The sequence below is a fragment of the Pristiophorus japonicus genome, chromosome 1, assembly GCF_044704955.1.
Source record: "Pristiophorus japonicus isolate sPriJap1 chromosome 1, sPriJap1.hap1, whole genome shotgun sequence".
NCBI lineage: Eukaryota > Metazoa > Chordata > Chondrichthyes > Pristiophoridae > Pristiophorus > Pristiophorus japonicus.
The window spans coordinates 303,876,418-303,886,479 of NC_091977.1; the positions used below are offsets into that span (position 1 = coordinate 303,876,418).

The following is a 10,062-nucleotide window of genomic DNA, read 5'->3' on the forward strand; positions in this document are numbered from 1 at the left end:
TGCGCTGAGTGCTTCCAGCATTTTCTGTTTCAGATTTCCATCACGTGATTTTTTGGGGTTTATATAAACGACAAAGTATGTCTCGACACCCACCCTCCCCGCATTCTACAGTTCTTTATAAACAGAGACATTCATTGTTTTAAATGTGTGTAACACAAGATTTGACTGCACTTCTGTCAAGCAATACCAAGGAATTACTTTAGGATAAAGGCAGATTGAGCATTACCCTCACTGAAGGTGCTTTTACACTGCAAGAGAGAGCTGACGACAAATTAGGTGTTGCCTGACTGAAGATTGAAACGATATTGTTGCACCTCACTTTGATGGAACAATATGAAACAAATGACATTTCAGAAGTGCAGTCAAATCTTATGAAAACATGGGATGCCGACTCTACCGGAATGGGAGCTGGATTTGCACACTTGTGACTGTGATTACAAGAGAGTTTAACCCAGCCCAAGTGTAAAAGTGAGTGATGCACAGAGGTCACTTTCCTGGAAGCAAGATGTGTGGTAGTGTTGTAAGTATAAAAGTGACTTTAAAGTACTTTTGTATTAATTCGTAACTTCATCTAGTCTGGGACAGCAATGTCCCATCTGCCTGTTGTCTGCTTTCACACTCAGACTGGGAAGCTGGTTTCTTTAAGGCAGGGCACGTGTGCATGGGGCCAGCTCCCCACATTTACACTACAAAGACAAACTCCATCACCCTGATGGTAAAGTCGTAGTCCCACATTTCCATGGGTTTATCGTGCCATTTGGATAATGGAACCAGGTGGATGAACATACTATGGCATGGCTCTGACATAAGGAGACCACGTTTACATCCATCAACTGTACTTGTATGAACCTGGAAATTCCTGCGAGTGTGCATTGAGAAGTTATATGAGGGTCATTTTGGGTTTTAAGGGGTACAAGATGCTTAACTCAAGATTTTACTATTTTTCAGCAGGCGGCCTACAAAGTGGGCTTGAACAGCCGCACAACCAGCCAGTCAGCGGAGCAGAAGAAACAATAATCTTCGTGATTAATTGTGAACAGCAGTTAGAAGACATTGAAACAGCTGATTTGGTGCTGAGGAGGCCAGGCCAGCTTATTACCTGACAAGGAATTGCTGAGGATTGGGACACTGCAATGTGAGGTAAGGCAGGTTTACTGCTTAGGTTCGGGAACGTGCAGGACAATATAGCTTGGGCACTTTATTTTGTAGAGTTGGTTTGCAGATTTGAAGAAACGCTTCTGGTTTTTCCCCAGTGGTGGATTTATCACTGAAGTAGCGCCAAAAATGAACTTTCACCTCTCCGTGTAATTCCGCCAAGAAGCAGCTCAGTATTCGTCAGTGCAGCCTCCTGACACTATTACACTCTCTATAGGCAGTCTGCCACTGAGGGAGAGCAGCTTTAGCAACTGAAAGAGCCAAGGTAGGCAGTTTATGTGTGTAATGCCGATAGTGCCTAATCAGCCTGGCATCTCTGCAGTAGTCTTCTTGATCCTCAAAGCAGAGGAAAGGGGGTGGCCTAATGGAGCCGCAATTGGTTCCCGAGGCCCAGCCTGCAACCTTGAAAAAAAACGAAAATACGTTAAAAACAATTTAAAATATATTTTTTAAATAGTTAAGGAAGTTTTAAAGGAAACTTTGAAACCTAAATATATGTACATTTTTAGTTAAATAATATTGCTACAGAAAAGATCCCTTCAGTTGCCCCGGCTCCTTTGTGCTCTTCAACTATAGGCCTACCACACGCAAGCTCCAAAGCCCCTTTCCCAGAAGCGTACGTTTCTGCCAGTGGGCAGGGAAATGGGTCTCTGCAGCCAATCCTGCCCTCTCCCTGCATTTGCATGCAGCGGGTGAGGATGTGGTGGGCACTGCTCGCTAATCCCAGCAAGTCATAACAACGTAGAGCCAATACTTTTTGGGGATGGATGTGGTGTTGGGCATTGCATCCTCACCCTCCAAACTCCTCTACTCAACTGAACTATGTCCCTACTGTATTATATGTAAATGTGTATTTACTCTGTACAGCCACCAGAGGGCTCATCCCCTGGAGTCCCAAGGGATCCCATAATCCCTTGTGAGCATAGGTATTTAAGGAGGCCTCACAGGTTGGAGAGGCACTCTGGAAACCTGCAATAAAAGACTAAGGTCACACTTTACTTTGAGCTCACAGTGTTCAGTCTGACTCTTTCTCCATACATAACACCTACCTTTTATCCTTCTAGGCTCCTGATTAAAGGCAATTAAGGTAAATGATTTCTGAAAACTATATCATCTTGCCTTGGTCATTCTGACATTTTAGACAACTTCTTAAATCTGTTCCCTATTGCGAAGCCTAAGGCTCACATATCGTCTCTCTTTCACTCTGTTTTAGTATGAACTCCCAGGGAAGCAAGGGATTCACCTCCATGATTCTGTGCTGTGGTCACTGGATAGTGTGAGAATAGGTCTCCTTTTCAAAGGGGCAGCATTAGCTGAATGGCAATGTGGCTGCCTCAGTGACTCCCTTGACTTTGGGAAAGTCCGCAGATCTGTAGAAGTTGTGTTGCGTTCTCACATTGTGGCCACTGGACACTGGCAAAAGTTATGAGATTGTTGACCCTGCTGTGTGTGCTCTCTTTGATACCCTTGTGGACAGCAATCTGGCTGACACGACAGATGCCTTCAGGGTTGGTCAATATATAGCTGACACATCAAAACAAGCTGACTTTGATGGCCACTGGTAATGTCACATGAATGCAACACGCTGTCTGGAAGTCTTTCTGAAGGAGATGCTGCGCTACGTGAAATGTGGCACCCAGAAATATATTATATTTATTTCCATCTGTGGGAGACCACCAAAAAAAGCATAAAAAGGGTTAACACTTGGAGCCAGAATTTGTAGTGCGTAATAATGGGGAAATAACAGCATTCTTTGTTAACATTTGAAACTGACAGCAACTTCAGGATGTAGCGCATGCACTGCTAAACACGGAAATCCTGGAGCTACAGTCAGTCATTCATAGTTGCGACATTGGCTGCGCTGCGGACGCTGATGTTGGTGCGCCTGTCCTCCCAGGGGATTTGCAGGATCTTGCGGAGACATCATTGGTGATATTTCTCCAGCAACCTGAGGTGTCCACTGAACATGGTCCATGTCTCTGAGCCATACAGGAGGGCGGGTATTACTACAGCCCTGTAGTAATGAGCTTGGTGGCAGTTTTGAGGGCCTGGTCTTCAAACACTCTTTTCCTCAGGCTGCCGAAGGCTGCACTGGCGCACTGGAGACGGTGTTGGATCTCATCGTCGATGCCGGCTTTTGTTGATAGGAGGCTCCCAAGATATGGAAAGTGGTCCACGGTGTCCAAGGCTGTGCTGTGGCTCTTGATGACTAAGGACAGGCTGGTGGAGGACCTTTGTCTTACGGATGTTTAGCGGAAGACCCATGCTTTCGTACACCTCGGTAAATACGTCCACTATGTCCTGGAGTGCAGCCTCTGTATGTGCGCAGACGCAGGCGTCGTCCACGTACTGTAACTCGACGACAGAGGTTGGGGTGGTCTTGGATCTGGCCTGGAGACGGCGGAGGTTGAACAGGTTCCCACTGGTTCTGTAGTTTAGTTCCACTCCAGCGGGGAGCTTGTTGACTGTGAGGTGGAGCATGGCGGTAAGAAAGATTGAGAAGAGGGTTGGGGCGATGACGCAGCCCTGTTTGACCCTGGTCCGGACATGGATTAGGTCTGTGATGGATCCATTGGTAAGGATCACGGCCTGCATGTCGTCATGGAGCAGGCGGAGGATGGTGAAGAACTTTTGGAGGCATCCGAAACGGAGGAGGACACTCCATAGACCCTCGCGGTTGATAGTGTCAAAGGCCTTTGTAAGGTCAAAGAAGGCCATGTATAATGGCTGGCGCTGCTCCCTGCATTTTTCCTGTAGCTGTTGCGCTACAAAAATCATGTCCGTTGTGCCCCATAAGGGAAGAAATCCGCACCGTGACTCTGGGAGGAGCTCCTCGGCCACGGGAAGAAGACGGTTGAAGAGGACTCTAGCGACGACTTTCCCAGTGGCTGATAGCAGGGAGATTCCTCTGTAGTTGCCGCAGTCAGACTTATCCTCTTTTTTAAAGATGGTTACGATTACTGCATCTCTGAGATCCCCTGATATGCTCTCCTCCCTCCAGATGAGAGAGATGAGGTCATGTATTTGTGCCAGCAGTGCCTCTCCGCCATACTTCAATTCCTCAGCAGGGATTCTGTGCGCACCCGTAGCCTTGTTGCTTTTAAGCTGTCTTATGGATTTTTCTACCTCGTGCAGTGTTGGGGTCTCACTGAGGTGGTGGCGAGTAGCATGCTGCGGGATGGAGTCGAGAACACTCGAGTCAAAGGCAGAGTCTCAACTGAGGAGATCTTTGAAGGGCTCCTTCCAGTGGGCCCTGACTGCCTCGGTGTCCTTGATGAGTGTTTCCCCGTTCTTGGCCAGCAGTGGGGTGGGCCCTTGGGTGTTTGGCCCATAGGTGGCCTTGGCTGCAATGAAGAATCTTTGCACATCATGGTTGTCAGCCAGCTGCTGTATTTCCTGTGCTTTCTCCATCCACCACCTGTTCTTTAGGTCCTGAGTTTTTGTTGGACCTCAGCCGGCAAACAGTGAAAAAAGTGGAATCAGTGAAATCAGTGCAATCAGTGAAACTGACGAAAACGTGAGCTTTTCCGCAGTAACACCACTGTTAAATACCCCATTAAATGTTAAGCCTTGTTGGATTAAGTCTATCTGGGTTTTCAACAGTGTATTGACTGCTAAACAAACGTTATGGCCCTGAAAAACTAAATTTAATTTTGTGGAGTGTCCAATTTCTCCATTTTGATAAAAATTTAAATTTTTAAGAAACATTTAAAATAAAACAATTTTTTATATTTTTTAAAAGTGTCTTTATCTTGATTTCAGGTTTACCTTTTCCCCATATGACAGTCCCAATCTTTGTTTTGCTCTCTGTCACATTTAAAAAAAATCAGAGTGCTAGACTTTCCACTAGGTAGCTAAGGCCCAAAAAAACGGGTCATGTTCCAGCAATGTGGGACGTATCGCCCGTGCTGATCGCCGGCACAAGGTCCATTGTTTTTTTTGCGATTTTCCACTCGACCTTACCCCGGCGATGTCAAATGGCCGATCTGATTTTTCGGCAATCTCACGATCGCCCAAAGAAAGGGGAAGTCAAATGGAAGTCATAGGGAAAAAAAAGCTTCTCTAGCAATGCTATTGTGCGCATGTGTGGGATGTTTTTTTTTGGGTTGATTTTTTTTGCCACGTTTGGACAGTTCATGGGTCATCACACATGCTCAGAAGCACAGGGAGGGTCAGAGAGAGCGGGAGAGAGAGGAGAGAGGACTTGATCGTTTGCTGTGAGAAATATTTGAATAATCCAGTATACTTTACAAATCTAGTTCATTTGAATGATCTATTATCTAGTATATAGTATCTAGGATCTATAATCTAGTATTATTATCTCGTATTATCTACTATGGACTGGAGGGTTGCTAATGTAACATCACTTTTTAAGAAAGGAGGGAGAGAGAAAACAGGTAATTATAGACCGGTTAGCCTGACATCAGTAGTGGGGAAAATGTTGGAATCAATTATTAAAGATGAAATAGCAGCACATTTGGAAAACAGTGACGAGATCGGCCCAAGTCAGCATGGATTTATGAAAGGAAAATCCTGCTTGACAAATCTTCTATAATTTTTTGATGATGCAACTGGTAGAGTGGACAAGGGAGAACCAATGGATGTGGTGTATTTGGACTTTCAAAAGGCTTTTGACAAGGTCCCACACAAGAGATTGGTGTGCAAAATTAAAGCACATGGTATTGGTGGTAATGTACTGATGTGGATAGAGAACTGGTTGGCAGACAGGATCCAGGGAGTCGGGATAAACGGATCCTTTTCAGAATGACAGGCAGTGACTAGTGGGGTACCGCAGGGCTCAGTGCTGGGACCCCAGCTATTTACAAATACATTAATGATTTGGATGAGGTAATATCTCCAAGTTTGCAGATGACACTAAGCTGGGTGGCAATGTAAGCTGTGAGGAGGGTGCTAAAAGGCTGCAGGGTGACTTGGACAGGTTAGGTGAGTGGGCAAACGCATGGCAGATGCAGTATAATGTGGATAAATGTGAGGTTATCCACTTTGGTGCCAAAAACACAAAGGCAGAATATTATCTGAATGGCGGCAGATTAGCAAAAGGGGAGGTGCAGCAAGACCTGGGTGTCATGGTACATCAGTCATTGAAAGTTGACATGCAGGTTCAGCAGGCGGTGAAGAAGGCAAATGGTATGTTGGCCTTCATGGCTAGGGGATTTGAGTATAGGAGCAGGGAGGTCTTACTGCAGTTGTACAGGGCCTTAGTAAGTCCTCACCTACAATATTGTGTTCAGTTTTGGTCTCCTAACCTGAGGAAGGATGTTCTTGCTATTGAGGGAGTGCAGCGAAGGTTCACCAGACTGATTCCCGGGATGGCAGGACTGACATATGAGGAGAAACTGGATTGACTGGGCCTGTATTCACTGGAGTTTAGAAGGATGAGAGGGGATCTCATAGAAACATATAAAATTCTGATGGGACTAGACAGGTTTGATGCAGGAAGAATGTTCCCGATGTTGGGGAAGTCCAGAACCAGGGCACATAGTCGAAGGATAAGGGGTAGGCCATTTAGGTCTGAGATGAGGAGAAACTTCTTCACTCAGAGAGTTGTTAACCTGTGGAATTCCCTACCGCAGAGAGTTGTTGATGCCAGTTCATTGGATATATTCAAGAGGGAGTTAGATATGGCCCTTATGGCTAAAGGGATCAAGGGGTATAGAGAGAAAGCAGGAAAGGGGTACTGAGGTGAATGATCAGCCATGATCTTATTGAATGGTGGTGCAGGCTCGAAGGGCCGAATGGCCTACTCCTGCACCTATTTTCTATGTTTCTATGTATTTCAAATACATTGTAGCAATGTCGATGCAACTGCAAAAAGAAAGAAAGATGGAAAAGAGAAGGGCCAAAGCCTTTAGTGAGGAGACCAACGAGGCCCTTGTTAATGTAGTCACAATGAGGCGGGAGGACTCGACACGGGGTGGGCATGGGAAACCTCCATCCTGTGCACATCGTAGAATTTGGTTGGAGATTACCGATGTTGTGACATCAGCATCTAGTGAAGTGCGGACTGTGACTAGTGCCGCAAGAGATGGAACAGCTTGCTGGCAGCTGCCAGAGTAAGTTGCATTATATATTCTATATTTAAAACATATTTAAAAGTCATACTTAAAATCATACATATGTATTATTTACTTGATGTTTGTAAATTATAATTAAAATCCTCAATGTCATTTATTTATACTGTAAAGTAATTAAATTAAATTCTAAATACATTTATTCACCCTAACACTAAGTTGAATCTTATAGTATCAAAAATTATTCATATGCAGCTACCAGAGTAAGTTGCATTTTAAATTCTATATTTAAAACATGTTAAAAGTCATATTTAAAATCATACATATGCATTATTTACTTGATGTTTATAAATTATAATTAGAATCCTCAATGACATTTATTTGTAATATAAAATAATTAAATTAAAAATACATTTACTCTCCCTAACACTAAGTTGAATCTTATAGTATTAAAAATTATTCACATGCACTACAATGTTATGTAATAATTGAACATTTAAATCTGTCAGTCTTAAATGTTTATTTTCAAGTCCAATAGCTTATGCCATGCAATGTTAAATTATCATTTACAGAAGAAGATAACTACGTGAGGAGCAAAGGAGGACGGGTGGCGGCTCCGCAACGGTGCACATACTTACGCAATATGAGGAGCTTGCGGTAGTCTTGGTGGGGCCTGAAAGCCGTTCGGTCACGACCCGTGGTGTGGCCAAGCCCATCCTTCAGTCTCGTGAGTAATGGGAACTGTGCAATGTGTGAAACATTACTAAATACATACTAAAAATAACGTAGTTACTCATGTAATGTTATGCAATTATAATTCAATAATTTTGATGGAGTCTTGATCTACGAATGAGGCTGTGTTAACCCTGGTGCACCCTTGTGCATATGGTGTTTTGAAAAGTATTGCAATATTTTGGTTATTGAAATATTGATATTGAAATATTGATATATATTGATATGTAGTGTTATGAGTTGTTTAGAAATTTCATTCATCTTTCTAAGGTCAAGTGTGCGTTGAGCAAGGTGAAGTAGCAGAGACATCCGCAAATATCGACCCCTCCAACAGCTCGCAGGAGGAAGAAACGGAGGAGGACGTTATCACGCAATCATTAAGTCAATTTGAGGCGGAGCAAGAGGAGGAGGAGGAGCAGGAGGAGGAGCAGGAGGAGGATGAGATTGTTTTTGTGGGGGGCGGGAACAACCTGCGGCCATCTCAATTGAGATGGAAGAGGCACCGGGACCAAGCGGTGTGCAGGTGGTGACGCCAAGGGGCGTAATTTTGCAAACGCCGACCCCACGGAGGTCCAGTCAGCGGTGTGAGCAATCCCCTACCACGGAGGGCCAGACTGAGAGCTTAATATCCCTGTGCAGGGAGATGGTCGCGATTGGTCGTGACCTTATCCAGGGTTTTGCGGGATTCTCTGCCAACTGGAGCCAGTTCTCCGCGAACTGGAGACAGTTTCCAGCAGCCTGGAGCGAGTTCTGCATGAACTTTTCCAACTGGTCTTCCGCGCAAGCTCAGACTGCAAGGGAGATGTTGGAGGCCATTCGGCAGCAGACAGTCGCAACCTACGGCATGCGTTGCTGGCTGGACACGACGCTGCACCCCAAGGTGTCATGTCTGCTCGTAGCGAGACCCCGAGCACGTAAGCAAGTACGGAGGACACAGTTCCTCCTGACTCGGTAGTGGAGCTTCAGGCTTCCGCTTCTGCTCCGTCACCTCCACCACGGCAGGAGGTCTTGCCGTCCCACTCTGCACGGCGTCTTGGTGTCGGTCTGCGTAGACCAAAACAGGCGGGTGGGGTATGAACACTGGGTGGGACTGGACCTGGAGGGAAACGTGGCTGCAGGTAGGGAGGGGGGAGTTTTTTCACAAAGTTTATTTATTCACTGTTCACTTGTTTACTTGTTCAATTGTTCTTGTTCTTGTTCTGTTAGTTGTTATTTGTTAATTGTTAATTGTTAAGATTTTATGTATTTGAGGGAAGGGTGGGTTGGTGCGGGGGATTGGAGGGATAGTTTATCAATTTTTTTTCATATTTGTTAATAAAAAGAAATTTTCTTTAATTCAATAAATTGTGTGTGTCTTCTCACTTAGTTACATTATTTATCAGCTATACCGTTATTAACTATTTAAAAAAGGGGGCAGACAAAAGGCAGGTAACTATAGGCCGGTTAGTTTAACATCTGTAGTGGGGAAAATGCTTGAAGCTATCATTAAGGAAGAAATAGCGGGACATCTAGATAGGAATAGTGCAATCAAGCAGACGCAACATGGATTCATGAAGGGGAAATCATGTTTAACTAATTTACTGGAATTCTTTTTGGATATAACGAGCATGGTGGATAGAGGTGTACCGATGGATGTGGTGTATTTAGATTTCCAAAAGGCATTCGATAAGTTGCCACACAAAAGGTTACTGCAGAAGATAAAGGTACGCGGAGTCAGAGGAAATGTATTAGCATGGATCGAGAGTTGGCTAGCTAACAGAAAGCAGAGAGTCGGGATAAATGGGTCCTTTTCGGGTTGGAAATCGGTGGTTAGTGGTGTGCCACAGGGATCGGTGCTGGGACCACAACTGTTTACAATATACATAGATGACCTGGAAGAGGGGACAGAGTGTAGTGTAACAAAATTTGCAGATGACACAAAGATTAGTGGGAAAGCGGGTTGTGCAGAGGACACAGAGAGGCTGCAAAGAGATTTAGATAGGTTAAGCGAATGGGCTAAGGTTTGGCAGATGGAATACAATGTCGGAAAATGTGAGGTCATCCACCTTGGAAAAAAAAACAGTAAAAGGGAATGTTATTTGAATGGGGAGAAATTACAACATGCTGCGGTGCAGAGGGACCTGGGGGTCCTTGTGCATGAATC

At 44.7% G+C, this 10,062-nt stretch overlaps 1 long non-coding RNA gene across 1 annotated transcript; it reads left to right on the top strand.

Annotated features, from left to right (window-relative positions):
- Positions 1–1,032: 1,032 nt before the first annotated feature.
- On the top strand, positions 1,033–8,245 carry LOC139251812 (uncharacterized). Its single transcript, XR_011591436.1, has 3 exons — positions 1,033–1,140; positions 7,760–7,914; positions 8,190–8,245. It is a non-coding gene; the product is annotated as an uncharacterized lncRNA (long non-coding RNA).
- The last annotated feature ends 1,817 nt before the right edge of the window (positions 8,246–10,062 follow it).